Source organism: Triturus cristatus, chromosome 7, assembly GCF_964204655.1.
Source record: "Triturus cristatus chromosome 7, aTriCri1.1, whole genome shotgun sequence".
Lineage (NCBI taxonomy): Eukaryota > Metazoa > Chordata > Amphibia > Caudata > Salamandridae > Triturus > Triturus cristatus.
The window spans coordinates 475040942-475055584 of NC_140590.1; the positions used below are offsets into that span (position 1 = coordinate 475040942).

The window sequence follows — 14643 nt, forward strand, 5'->3', positions numbered from 1 at the left end:
CAATGGGAAAGAGGGGCGGGGCGGGGCTTGAAGCCCTTTACAGAATTCCCTCAGAATCATTAAATCTCGCCGAGCGAGCTGCGCATGTGCGCAGCCACGCTAGCCGAGACCTAAAAATTGGTATTTGGAAAACAAAGAGGAAATGTGGCCTAGCGGCTAGAGGTGCTGGCTTTGGAACTGGGGAACCAGGTTTGTTTCCCGGTCTCATCTCGACATCCCGTGATTTTGGGAAAATCACATACTCTTCCTGTTCCTAAAAATGTGTAATGTCTGGTTCTGTTGCTCTGATGCCATAGGGCTTAGTTAGAGCTACATAATAATATATTTTTTTTTTAACTCAAGCTTTCTTAAATAGTAATTGGGGTAGGAGTTAAGGTTCCATTGTTATGGGATACAAAATGACGATAGCACCTTTATTTTGGAACTTCTTAACTTTTGTTTCATACCGAGGCCACTATCAATGTTAACTTGCCATCAAGTTTATTTTTTAGGATGTTAACATAAAAACGCCGTTTAGGTGCAGTAATGGTTATGCAGTCAATCTGAATGCAACCTGAAATCCCACCGTTCTGGTTATCTCCGTAAACCTTAGTTCAGACATGTGCCATGCAAACCACGACTCCTACATTAACTGCAATGCTTATGTCTTGATGTAACAAATGACTTTACAAATGACTTAACTCATCTCGTTAGTGCTATGAAGTATTGCCACGCCATAAACAATAATAATACCAGGACTATGGCTGCAGTATGATCGTTCTTGAAATATGGTTTCTAATTTAAGGATATGGTGCGGTGTACACTCTTAGTTATTATGTTGAATATCATGAAGTGATAAGCATTACATTTTTGTGGTATATTTATATATCCACATACACTGAGTCCTTACCCACTTATATTCAATTAAAATATTTCATCCAGTTATTTTCATTGGATGCCTGCTTTAATAATAAATACGCTTAAGAATTGATATTGGTTTCTATATAATTTTGCAACAATTAATTTTAGTGGGATGTGTGGAGATGACCTCAGTTCAACTCAACAAGTAGCTGGGGCTGGTGCTGTATATGTCTTATCTTGGTTTCCCAGCTGCTACATGTCTGGTAAGGCTATGCACTATCATAAACTGTTCCATTTAGACACACCCCAAGAATTTTTCAAAAGCACTTTTCTCCATGTGAAATTCTCCTTTTAACCTTGACCCTTGTAGCCGAAGTGATTCCAGCTAGCACCGGTGAGCATTGTTTGCTAGACAGGCAGTGTCTGGGCGATGGTTATCTCTGGCGTCTGTGCACTGAGTGGTCACTGTATATAATATGTGCCCTGATGGATTGTCATAACAGTAGGTTTAATACTACGATTTCTGTGAGATTACCATCCAGCATCAATCACTCTGCACTTATTTGTCATTTAGAACATCTTTTGTGTCTAGCACGTGAATGTGTTCCATCTTGCTTCTGATAAAAATATGGCTCTTCTAAAAACCTTTGGAATGTCTTCTCCGTTCTCTGCGATGGGAATATTTTCATCAAGATGGCATGATATGCACCTTTTCTTCGTTACATTAGCACGATATATTGTATAGCTATTCTTTTCTCTCTATATTATGTATTGTATGTTCTCCTGTATCCTTGGCCTTCGCTTTTTTAGCATTGTATTTTGATCGTGTTTGTTGTTTGAATTTTCTTCACTACAAGCAAGATGTCTTGAGTCTGTGTGAGTAGTGTTGCCTACTTTGTCTTCTGTAGCTAGCAGATGAGTAGCTTGCTTTGCCTTGCTCTATGTAACAGATGAGTAGCTTGCTTTGCCTTGCTTTAGGTATCAGATGCGTAGCTTGCTTTGCCTTGCTGTAGGTAGCAGATGAGTAGCTTGCTTTGCCTTGCTGCAAGTAGCAGCTGTGTAGCTTGCTTTGCCTTGCTGTAGATAGCAGAGGCGCAGCTTGCTTTGCCTTGCTGCAAGTAGCTGATGCGTAGCTTGCTTTTCCTTGCTGTAGATAGCAGCGGCGCAGCTTCCTTTGCTTTGCTGTTGGTAGCAGATGCGTAGCTTGCTTTGCCTTGCTGTAGATAGCAGAGGCACAGCTTGCTTTGCCTTGCTGTAGGTAGCAGATAAGCAGCTTGCTTTGCCTTGCTGTAGGCAGCAGATGAGTAGCTTTCTTTACCTTGCTCTAGGTAGCAGATGCAAAGCTAGCTTTGGCTTGCTGTAGGTATCAGAGGCGTAGCTTGCTTTGCCTTGGTGCATGTAGCAGATGCGTAGCCTGCTTTGCCTTGCTGTAGGTAGCAGATGCGTTGCTTTGCTTTGCTGTAGGTAGCAGATGGGTAGCTTTGCTTTGCCTTGCTGTAGGTAGTATATGGGTAGCTTACCTTGCCGTGCTGTAGGTATCAGATGCATAGCTTGCTTTGCCTTGCTGTAGATATCAGATGCGTAGCTTGCTTTGCCTTGCTGTAGGTAGCAGATGCGTAGCTTGCTTTGCCTTGCTGTTTGTAGCAGATGGGTAGCTTGTTGTGCCTTGCTGTAGGTAGCAGATGCGTAGCTTGCTTTGCCTTGCTGTAGGTAGCAGATGCGTAGCTTGCTTTGCCTTGCTGTAGGTAGCAGATGCGTAGCTTGCTTTGTCTTGCTGTAGGTATCAGATGCGTAGCTTGCTTTGCCTTGCTGTAGGTATCAGATGCGTAGCTTGCTTTGCCTTGCTGTTGGTAGCAGATGGGTAGCTTGCTGTGCCTTGCTGTAGGTAGCAGATGTGTAGCTTGCTTTTCCTTGCTGTAGGTAGCAGATGCGTAGCTTGCTTTGCCTTGCTGTAGGTAGCAGATGCGTAGCTTGCTTTGCCTTGCTGTTTGTAGCAGATGGGTAGCTTGTTGTGCCTTGCTGTAGGTAGCAGATGCGTAGCTTGCTTTGCCTTGCTGTAGGTAGCAGATGCGTAGCTTGCTTTGCCTTGCTGTAGGTATCCGATGCGTAGCTTGCTTTGCCTTGCTGTAGGTATCAGATGCGTAGCTTGCTTTGCCTTGCTGTAGGTATCAGATGCGTAGCTTGCTTTGCCTTGCTGTTGGTAGCAGATGGGTAGCTTGCTGTGCCTTGCTGTAGGTAGCAGATGTGTAGCTTGCTTTTCCTTGCTGTAGGTAGCAGATGCGTAGCTTGCTTTGCCTTGCTGTAGGTAGCAGATGCGTAGCTTGCTTTGCCTTGCTGTAGGTATCAGATGCGTAGCTTGCTTTGCCTTGCTGTAGGTAGCAGATGCGTAGCTTGCTTTGCCGTGCTGTAGGTATCAGATGCGTAGCTTGCTTTGCCTTGCTGTTGGTAGCAGATGGGTAGCTTGCTGTGCCTTGCTGTAGGTAGCAGATACGTAGCTTGCTTTGCCTTGCTGTTGGTAGCAGATGCGTAGCTTGCTTTGCCTTGCTGTAGGTTGCAGATGCGTAGCTTGCTTTGCCTTGCTGTAGGTAGCAGATGCGTAGATTGCTTTGCCTGGCTGTAGGTAGCAGATGCGTAGCTTGCTTTGCCTTGCTGTAGGTAGCAGATGCGTAGCTTGCTTTGCCTTGCTGTTGGTAGCAGATGGGTAGCTTGCTGTGCCTTGCTGTAGGTAGCAGATGCGTAGCTTGCTCTGCTTTGCTGTAGGTAGCAGATGCGTAGCTTGCTCTGCTTTGCTGTAGGTAGCAGATGCGTAGCTTGCTCTGCTTTGCTGTAGGTAGCAGATGCGTAGCTTGCTCTGCTTTGCTGTAGGCAGCAGATGAGTAGCTTGCTTTGCCTTGCTGTTGGTAGCAGATGCGTAGCTTGCTCTGCTTTGCTGTAGGCAGCAGATGAGTAGCTTGCTTTGCCTTGCTGTTGGTAGCAGATGCGTAGCTTGCTCTGCCTTGCTGTAGGTAGCAGATGAGTGACATTACAACTATACTGATGGTCCTTCAATGACTAATAAAACCCAATGCAAGCCCCTCTGTGTCTCTGTGTAGAACGCCATCCTAGTGCCTAAATATCTTTGGTGTATGTTCTTAATCTGTGCACTGTGGGTGCTGAGATTTCTTATGGAAAAACTCTTGGAAGAGGCTTGTGTCTGGAAACAATATTTATAATACTTAACATCCACAGCCAAGAGTTCTGGAACGTTTTTTCATGGCCCTCTATTTCATGGGAACCCCTCTTTGCTTTATGAAAGCCTCTAGAGCCCAGCTTTTATGGCGGTTGAAGTTTTTGAGCTCTGATAGATTCACTCTGTCCTTCTCACAGCTCTAGTTCCTTTTGCGTCTTGAGAGGGTAATTTGTTGCCCACGTTGATATGTTCTAAACTAAGAATAAGGCTCACTCGGAAAACCGAATGGTCTCTACCCTGCTATTTTGTCATAAGTCAAGAAAAGCAATGATTCTACGGGAACTTTCTCCCCTTATTCAGTATTCAGCTGTGAGCTACATTAGAAGAGAGCAATCACTGTAAATTGTTTCATAGGGCTTTCGAAAACATGGAACCTCTAAGCAGACTGCCTAAAAATGAGCAATAGTGCACTTAAAACACTCTACAAATATGAGCAGAAATAGATAGTTGGAACATCTTGATAGAAATATGTGTTTTTTTTAGTTCTCGCAAGTTTGAAGTTGTTTCTGTATGGAAAACCACTGACAGTGAGCTAAGTGGAATTGGGCACACAGGCATGACTGACCTTGGATAGGAGCTCCTGTGACCCCTAAAGCTTTATTGTGAATATACCCAGATCTCAATAATTCTTTGAAAGGCTGTCTAAAATAGACAACTACTGTGCATCATGTTTTTTTTTTCAAGACCAAGTTTAACACCCTTATCAAGTCTTGCCTTATACAGAACTGTGCCTCAGTTAAGCTGTGCTTCTAAAGATCCTTGCTTCTGTTGAGTACATGTTAAACCATATCTCTAAGTCTAAGCCAGAATTGAGTACTAACGAGTCTCGCACACATCCAGTACATAATAATTCTTGCCCCTACTAAGTACTTATCAAGTCATGGCCTTTTAGAGTCTTGCCTCTCTTTGAGGTTTATTGACTACCTATCAAATACTTCTCGAATTTAGTCTATCACCAACTGAGTTTTGCCTCTGTTAAGTACTTGTCTATTCTTGCCTCTGTCCAGTATTGTGGCATGAAGTCTTGCCTGTGTTGAGTCTCTATTTAGTCTTCCTCATATCAGATATTGCCTCAGTTTAATACCTTTTGAATGATGTCCTCATTGAGCCTTAACCATACTATGTACTGTACCTAAGAGCCTAGCCCCTTCCCCCTGTCATATGTTGGCCTATTGACCACTGTTTTCTTTTTATTGAATATTGCATCTCTTGATTATCTTCAGGCGTTTCCCATGTCCCCTGAGCTATCCAGTCTTGCACCACCTTGGCTTGTTCCTTTCAAGTGCCTAACAAGTCAATGGCCATTACCCATTCAGTCTTGACCTCTGTGAAATGTGCCTACATTGAACCTTGCCCACATCCTGGCTAACCCTATAGAGTGTTGTTCACATTATGTGTTCCTCTTGGCAAAGTTGATTGAAGCAAACGAAAAATAAAAAGCGCTGGGAAGAGCCTGCTTGAGCAGTGTTTTCATGATGACATGAAAACACACCGTTAAAGAAATACAGCAGTAAAGCATCTCCATGGACCATTGAGGCTGTTCTGCGGAGTTGGCGGTATCCTGCAGCAAAAACGAGTTGAGAAGCTACCCCTTCGCACCTAAACTGAAATGGTGGTGTAGAGCAGTCTCAACGAGTGCGTCATCATCCAGAGTCGTTGATGTCTCCTTTTGGAGTCGTCGACTTGTGGAAGTAGTGGTAAACCGATCGTTTGCTCTTCATTGACTTTAACCCCTTCAGTGCCCGCCCCTTTCCCCGCCCTGTGCCGGCGCTTTCATTAGCGGGCGGGGTTTATGACGAGCTGGTCTCGTCATGGGCACAGCGCAACCGCGGCCCATGACGAGACCAGCTCGTCATAGGCATTGAAGAGGTTAACAACACCAGGACCATATTTGATGGGTTTTTGATTATGAATTTTTGCCTATTTTAAAACAAGAATTCAGTTTCCAAACCAGGTGCTTTGTCGTTTTGATAGCAGACATACAGGTGGTGCCACTGAAATTATGAACTTCTACTATTGCAGTGTTTTCTGCATAAGTATTTATTTACTGCATGCGCCACATAATAAAGCATCGGCTGCATAAGTTGCACATTTCACCCCAAAAAATTGCTTATAGCTCAAATATATTAAGTTACCTCAAAGTAAGTAGCACCGTTGTCGACCCTTTACAAATGTTAGCTGGTCATCTTGTTATTTTTGGACTCCGGCTGTAAATTGGTGCTATTGAAATGAACATTTAGCCGAGATAGTATATGTGTGTGTTGTGTGTGTTAAAGTTTCAAAAAAGTGAAATACTGTCACAGAATATGCCACTTTATGCCAAATAATTTGACTTTTCTTGTTCGCATAAGTTAGCAAACCTTGCCACATGATTTGCTCTTCCATTGCTGCATAGTGGCAAATATCCCGTGCATTGGTTGCCTGAATTGAATGTACTAAATTAATCTTCCGTTTTTCTTTACACATTAGTCTGTGTAAATAAGTAAAGAATGAATGTACAAAATTAAACGGCCTCTCTGGCTGTGCCCATCCTTGAACAATGTATTTGCGGCAAGTGAAACGAGTCCTTAGAAATAGTGCTGTGCACGGGCATGCTAGTGCCCGGGTATCACCCCCAAGGCTGTGGGTCCATCTGGCGTGGGCCGAGCCCGGGCTGGGATGGCACTGATGGCTGCCTGGGGATGGGTGCGCCAGCCTTAAGAGCATAGCTCTCAGCAGCCCCTCCGAATCCTGGGTTCAGTGTCTGACTGCACCGCAGCTCGGCAGAGAGCATGAACATATACCGGGTTGGAATTCAGTCATCTTTGCCGAACAAAGCACACAAAGTGTAATGAGGGATCTAGATAAAACAGAATTAAAGTTGATTTGAATATATCATTTTTCTTATTCCCTTATCAGTTTTGAAGTGCCTTTGCTGTCCCGGAAGGAAGATTTACTATTCTTTTGATGGCATTGGACATTTTTACTTTTTGCACCCGAATAAAGGAATTTCTGATTCTGACATATTTATTTGGAAGCCTGTTCAGGTATTCCAGAGAAAAAAAATTATTTCCAACTTCCCCAGAGACTAGGTTTGAAACCATTTGGTGAACAAAAAGCACGCCACCCCTGGTCCTCATGTCAAAGATCTCAGGTTGGTCAGTGTCAGGCACTGTAGTCCGCCTAGTCCTCTATTTATTTCTCTTGTGGTATTAGTAGTTTTGTATAAACAGTTGTAAATAAAGAAGCTACTTACAGCTGACACGAGACACTTTACCTATGCGGGAAAGAAAGAATGTACTGTCATTTTTTAAAAGCTAATTAAATATCTGTGACCTAACTTATTTCACTGTATGGAGCCGCAATTAGTGCTTGGATGCCCTGCAGTCGGTTTCAGCGCTGCACATGTGCCAGTTAGACATATCTAGAGAAAGGGATAAGGGGCGCCCTGCCAGGGATGCTTGCTCGTGTTGGAACAGTGGCGCCTGCTGCCCTGGCAGCCTGCCCTCGCGGCTCCCTCGCCTGGCATGTTATTCCTGGCTCCTTCTGCGAGGTGTGAATAAACACGGCAGTCTGTTAAACTACAATAGCACCTCTTCCGTTATGTCCTTAGCGCTCGAGCAGCTGGGGAAGGCGCCCGGTGACGCGCTGTATCTGGTAAACCACCCAGGCGCGGGCGGTGCCTCTCGGTGGTCCTCGCCGCGTGCCAGGGTCTGCCCGTCTACTCCTCGCGCGTCTCGTTGACTCTGGAGGGCAGTCAGATGCCCCGCCGGGCTGGAGCCCCGCGGAGAGGCTCATGGGTGGCAAGCAGCTGCCTCCCCACAAGCAGAGACTAGAGGAGGCCCCCTCGCGGACTCGAGCCACCTCGGAATGTGGGCCGGAGCGCAGGGAATGCTCTCCCTGGGGTTTGCTTTATTGTGGTTCATGCCTCCTCATTTCATCTTTGTCTACCATGGATTGTAACGTGTTCCCAGTGTGCTCCGCCTAGTTGTGCCCCCCTCGCCAGAAGCGAAGTTCTTGTTCTCCTGGAAAAACCCTTTAAAAACGTTGTTATTGCTGTACACCGACCTCAAAGACGCCGGAATCCATTCAATATGATATTTTTGGCATGAGGAAAAACAGCCAAACAGAAAGGTTGCTGCCAGTCACAGCAGACGAAGATGAGTGTATAAGTGAAAAGGAAGCGCGCTCTCCCTCTTTCCAGGTCTTGGTTTCGACAGCTCAGTGGTCAAACGGACATTTTGTTAACAACATACCTTGAGATGGCTTTAGGACCGCCTCTTTCAACCAGTGTCTCTCTTTAACCTCTTCAATGCCTATGACGAGCTGGTCTCGTCATGGGCCGCGGTTGCGCTGTGCCCATGACGAGACCAGCTCGTCATAAACCCCGCCCGCTAATGAAAGCGCCGGCACAGGGCGGGGAAAGGGGCGGGCACTGAAGGGGTTAAGCAGACTCTTTCAGCAATTGGCTTAAACCATTGCCAATCACGCTTTGGCTCAGTTTAGCGGGGTATTGATCTCTCACTGTGTGCTATGAACTGTTTGGGAGCGTGCTTCCACCTCCACTCAAGGCCTGCAGTGACCTGCATGAGGGATGCTTTAGAACTGACGCGCTCTCTCTATGGTCCTGCTGGCTCCCGTCCCTGTGCGTTGCTCTAATGTACTAATGCTGCACTTAACGCATTGAACCAAGACGTGTTAGCATTGCCAGTGGTTGTTTATTTTTCCACTGCAGGTTGTAGAGCTTTGGGTAGAGGGCTTTATTTATATGACAGTGATCTATAGGGACTTATCAATTGACTTTTCAAAAGCAGAGCGGGAGCTCCTTGACAGAGCTGCTTGCTGGTCAGTCTGTGCCCCTGCCGCCTCTCCCAAGGCATCTGATGTCCCTCTGATAGAGCGTGGACTGTAGTGTATTATAGTGTGGAGTGGGGTGCACTGGAAGACTTTGACCTTTCACTGCATTTGGGCGAGTCCCTGCTGCTTCGCATAGGGATGCTGAGGCTCCAGCACTGACTGGTGATCAGAGGAATGCATGGGACTCCCTTCTCCTGCACAGCAGGTGCCTACCTCTCCTGTGTTGCCCAGCCCCTCTCCAGCCATGTTATGGCTCCTGTTGATGATTGGATCACCAGAGGATGGTAATCATCACTCATCCAGGCCCTGCCCATGCCAGTTCTTGCTTGTCAGCGTCTGGCACTCTGGGTGAGTCTGGCCGTGCCTGGTGACATCTCCTAGCAATGGGCACTGCAGCCCATTACCTAGGGCAGACTGGAGGTCTGTATCCGCATGACCCGCATTTCCATGGTAGGAGCCCATGTAAATTTTAGGCATTGGTTCAAGATGGAGCCAGACAAAAAAGACGATAAATCCACCCACCACCACTCAAAACGAGGCCGCCAACTTCTCCCTTGGAGGATTTATACAACTAGACAACTCTGATCATTTCTCTTCTCTCCTCCTTCTCTCCTGAATCACCAGGAGACCTTTATTGTCTTTTTGACACTCTGTTATCTTCTGTGGCGCTTTGATCATTTCATTTTCTAATGTGTGCTATCAGGTTAGTTCCCTTATGAGGTCAACAAGGCCATACATTTTCTAGGTTTCAAAGACTGTGAATTCTCCATATCGTGAAAGTCAAGAATATGATGAAGTTAACCTTAAATGTAACGTAACTGGCGGTTTTCATCCACATATGATGAAGTGATGGCATAAAGATAATCAGGATATTTGAATGTTGGGAGCTCCAGTCAAGACAATAAAGTGTTGTATGAGCAATAATGGTTGGCATAGACCATCTGCACCAACAACCTGTTTGTCTTTCTGTTTCTCATTGCTAATATTCAGAAAATGTTACCATTACTGAATGGAATGTGTTAATAGCATCATAGCCTTGTTACCTCGGGATGTACCAGTCATGAAAGGGCATCTTCCTCCCCACAGCTTCTCACCTGCTGCTCAGGTCAAAAACTCAGGTAGAAGGCCATTATTGGCCCAGAGCTACTCCATTGTCCTGAGTGGAGCTCTCAACAATCCACTGTTCCAATGGCTGAAATAGCCCTCAATAGCAGGCCATAATGCTATATTAGCACCAGTAATTGAAAAGAAAGAACTGGATGGCCAAGTAAAATCCTTTCTCTGGGGAAAACTCTAGTGTTATAGGCCTACTTGGAAAGGTGCTTAGATTCCTTTAGATTTTAGTCTAGTCCCATTGTGGTCAAGTGCTCAGTCCTCTTTCATCTTTTTGGTGTTGTTTCATTGCGATTCAGTTAACTTTCCCCTCCAATAGTGGTGGAGCCAGGTCACCAATGGTAAGTTTACAGGCCTCTCAATCACCAGTATCAGGGACACCTGGGCACAGATGAGTTTATAGATAATATGTATTCAGTGAAAAAGCAAGGTTAAATTAAAGTTGTCCATAGAGACTAGTCTTTGGCTAGGCCCTACTCCTAACACACGGCTTGCAGCCAACACCCGGGCCATGCAAAGCGGGGATTGGCCTCGGGCAGTTTTAGAAGGTCTAACAGTTAATAGAGATAGCTTTTTGATTAATTTTGTGTTGTTGGGGCTCAAGAAGTTTATTATCTTTTCGTTTATTATTTTTTGGGATTATCTGTATTTGTGATTGCATTTTTTTATGTTTTTATTTTGCAACTTTTTTTGATGATGGAATCTTTTGTAATGTTTTTCAGTCTTTTCATTCCCCATGTTTGGGGTTTTGTTTTAAGTACCACAGGTGCACCTTGCCTTTCATGCAGTATAGTGTGGACACTTTGAGGTGCAGATTGTTTTTCTCTATTCATGATTAAGCACCTTTTCAGGAACAAATGTAGAGTTTCAGCCCCTGTACTGCAGCACATGACTTTTCATTGTGTGACCTCAAGTACACCTTTTCTTGTTTGGACTTGAGGTGTCGCCTCATGGTAGAAGTACTGAAGGAGTGGTAGCCTCTTGTCCACTTGCGAAGTTTTGGTCAAATAAATTACATGTGAAGCGACATTCATTATCTCCCTATAAATGTGTAAAGAACCCTCACAAATCAGAGATCTTGGTTTGTTTCGCCACTGCTTCAGTCTCCGCATAGCAGTTAACTTTCTGCTGGGGGCAAGGGGGTATAACCGAGAGGCATTTTCATGCTGTTCTATTGGGCTTTCACCTGTCACCCTGTAAATGTCCTGAATGCAAAGAAGGGACTACCCTTTTTGTGAGGGGAAGGAAACCTCTGCAGTTGCATGATCTGAAAATGACAACTTCTAGATGGAATCGCAGTGGACCACCACCTATAGTTAGTCCATCCATTGTCTCGCAGAGAAAAAGTGGGATGATGGTGTTACATCTACGGACAGAACTCACTAGAGAGTGTCCTTGGCTCTGTGGAGGTGGTGGAGTCATCTGGTCCCCTGACAGCAGAGGGTAAGGTGAAGTAATTGAGGTTCAGGAAGGATTTCCCATCTGCTTTGTCCAAAACAGCAGGCCACATTGGATTGCTTTCTGATGCTGTAATCCTGAAGCAGAATTCTGCGTGCAGTCCTGGATATCCAGTGAAGAGTTTGGTAGCATGGTAGCAGTATGGTGGTTCAGAGGATCGGAGGCATCAGTTGGAGGAAGCACAGGATTTTGTCCATTCAGTCTCTTTTCTTGTGCCTGCCTTACAAGTACAACATGATTTTCCTAGACGATGGGTGTGCATAGAGTTATATTCATCCTAACCCAGATGGTCGTCTTCCCAGTTTGTGCTACTAGAGCAACCCTGTCCAGATGATGTCCCATCATTTTCCTGTAAAGCAATTTCCTATTCTATCCATATGTATTGGAGCTTGGATCTCAGAAGAATGTATCACAATTCTTTTTCAATTTCCAGAATTTTCATTACATTTATCGCCCAGTTTAGTTCATTTTTGTACTTGATGTTTGTTTCTTTTTTCTGCAGCTTATTTTCCCTGTTGGATTTTTCAACCTCAAAGATTGTGCTAGACACTTTCTTTAATTTGTGGCAACAAATTAAAGCTAACAATTGGGGAAATGCCATACTTCCCTTTCTTGCTCGTCTGTGGAAAACACGCACTTGATTACATGTTATCTGATAGAGACTTTTAGCCGCAGATTTTTTACCTTAAACTATTCCACAGGCATTAGACTGGATCCAGAAATGTGTTGGTGCGCTGTACTTCTGCGTGCCAGTAAGTGGCATCGTTTGGCTCCACAGGACGTCGTCTGCACTGGAATTGAAGTGCACAGTTCCTAATAGGCTGCACCCCAGCGCGCTGATGTCAGTTCTTTTCCTTCCGTGCCAGTCAGCACAGATCCTTGAAAGATCTTCCCACAGCCTTTTTTGACTGACCTTTATAGACTTTTGGTAAAGATTTGTTTGAGACTTTTTCTCCTTGGGTGAACCACCAGAAAGGAAGGTTTTAAGCCATGTGGCGCCTGTCATCGACATATGTCGGTGATGGACCCGCATTTGTTTTGTCTCTGGTGCTATGAGCGTGGCTACGACGCTAAGACATGCGAGCACTGCCGCGCCATGCATCCTAAGACATTGAGGGAACGCTCCCTCAAGCTCCTTTCCACCTGACTTCGACTCTCAGCAGCGCTCCAGTTCCTAGTTGCGAGGAAGGTCCAGAGATCGTTCGTGGAGTCGTACCTGGCGATCATTGTCCCTCTACAAATCGTCAGATAAGTTCCACAAAAAGAAAAAGAAATCAAAGAGGTCTTCAACTTCATCGCTCAAGTCTTTGAAAGAGTCACCGGGCATTTGAGACCTAGCTGGGGGGTGAAGCCTAGCCTGGACAGTCTCCTTGCTTCCCTGAATTTCTAGGAGCGACCCCCACCCAAATAAAGAAATGTTATAAATAAATAAATTCCTACGTGTAAAGCGTGAACATATCACCCCCTTAATGGTTTCAAGGCGATGGGGGCCATGGGAGAGGAAGTGAGCTATTGCCCAGATTCACATGATACTGAGCTGAGCTGCCGCCAGCACCGGGGATCGAACTGTCAGCCCTATGCCCCAGAGTCCGCTGTTCTGGCCGCTGTGCCACACCTCTCCTATAAGGCTATGCATCTCATTTTTGAGTGGCCCAAACCCTCTGGAGCACCTTCAGGCCCCATGGGTCCGGGATGGACCCCTACTGCTCTTCCATCAGCGGGTTCACCCTTGTTTCCAGTCGGGCCCCAGGGATCCAGCAGCACCGGTTGGGCAATCTCGACATTCCTAGGCTCCTGCACCAGTGCTAATGCCCACGACGCCCAGCGGTGATGCTACCCCATCATCATTTCCGACTCCGATACGGAGCCGAACAAATAATGTTGAATACCGACTCCGACCAGGGGCAGATTCCTGATAACGCAGCCAGTGCCTTATTCTGGTGACAGGCATGGATTGGGTGATGGTTGGGAGGGGTCTGCGGACCCTTATGAATACTAGTCTTTAGAAGATAATGAGGACAACTGATATAAGGGTTTAGCGGATGTTAGTGAACTACATACCTCCCCAGACACTGGTCTGGTCTCTCTCTCTACTGTGGCTAAGTATGAGGGTGTCTTTTACTCAGTGGTGGTGTGGAGGGCAGTTCAGACAAACATCTTGATGGAGGTGCTTCATTTGGGAGTTGCCCCCACGGAACCATTACTCCTATTCAATGAAGCCCATACTAATGTCCTACTCAGGGACTGGTTCAAACCATGCACAGAGGCTCCTCTGCATAGGACAATTGCCCACCGCCATTGCCCCGCCCCAAGGGACCCTATTTTCCTGAGCATCTCATCTTGGAGAGCTCGGTGGTCCAAGATCACTCAGGCCATCATCTGCAGCTGACTGGACTACAGCAACGCTTTCAATGCAGGGATCGCAGCTCACCTCCTCTGACGACTACAGACTATACAGAATGCTGCAGTCCCACTTGTTCTTGATCTTCCTAGACAAACCCACACTACCCTCTACTTCAGGGAACTCCACTGGCTCCCTATACAGAAAATATGCCAGTTAAAGCTGCTGAGGCATGCATTCAAGGCCCTACACAACTGCAGACCCATCTACTTGAACCACCACCTTGAACTTCCATCAGCCTACCAGACTGCTGTGCGTTCCTTCCTCTAACACCCTCGCCACATCTGACTTAACAGATCCCGAGGTAGCGCCTTCTCCTACCTAGCAGCAAAGGTATGGAACAAGCTACCCTTTCATCTACGGACCTCCACATCTCTTACAGAGTTTCAAAAGTCCCTGAAGACCTGGTTATTTGGCTAATCAACTGGACACTGCCAGCGCCTTGATGCCCTCAAGGGCAACAAGCAGCGCTCTACAAATCCACTGATTGATTGACCTCCAAAATTAACCCTGGGGCATTTGGGAAAAGGATGTTCTCTTCTGCCATACCGGCACTGCTGTCAGTGAACACCGCGTGCCTCTTGGGCCAATGCTCCAAAACCATCTGGGACTTGGTTGTACAAGTGCTGCCCATGGCCTCGTAGGAAGCCAGAGCCATACTCTATCAATCAGTTGCTGATGGGAGGGATGCAGTCAAGTTCACCATCAGATGTGGACTGGACAAAACAGACTCGCTGGGCAAAGCGATTTCATCATCGGTGGCCCT

At 45.9% G+C, this 14643-nt stretch overlaps 1 protein-coding gene across 1 annotated transcript in view; it reads left to right on the plus strand.

Annotated features, from left to right (window-relative positions):
* Positions 1 to 14643, plus strand: part of COX10 (cytochrome c oxidase assembly factor heme A:farnesyltransferase COX10) — a 562763-nt gene that overhangs the window by 255280 nt on the left and 292840 nt on the right. The window lies entirely within an intron of this gene.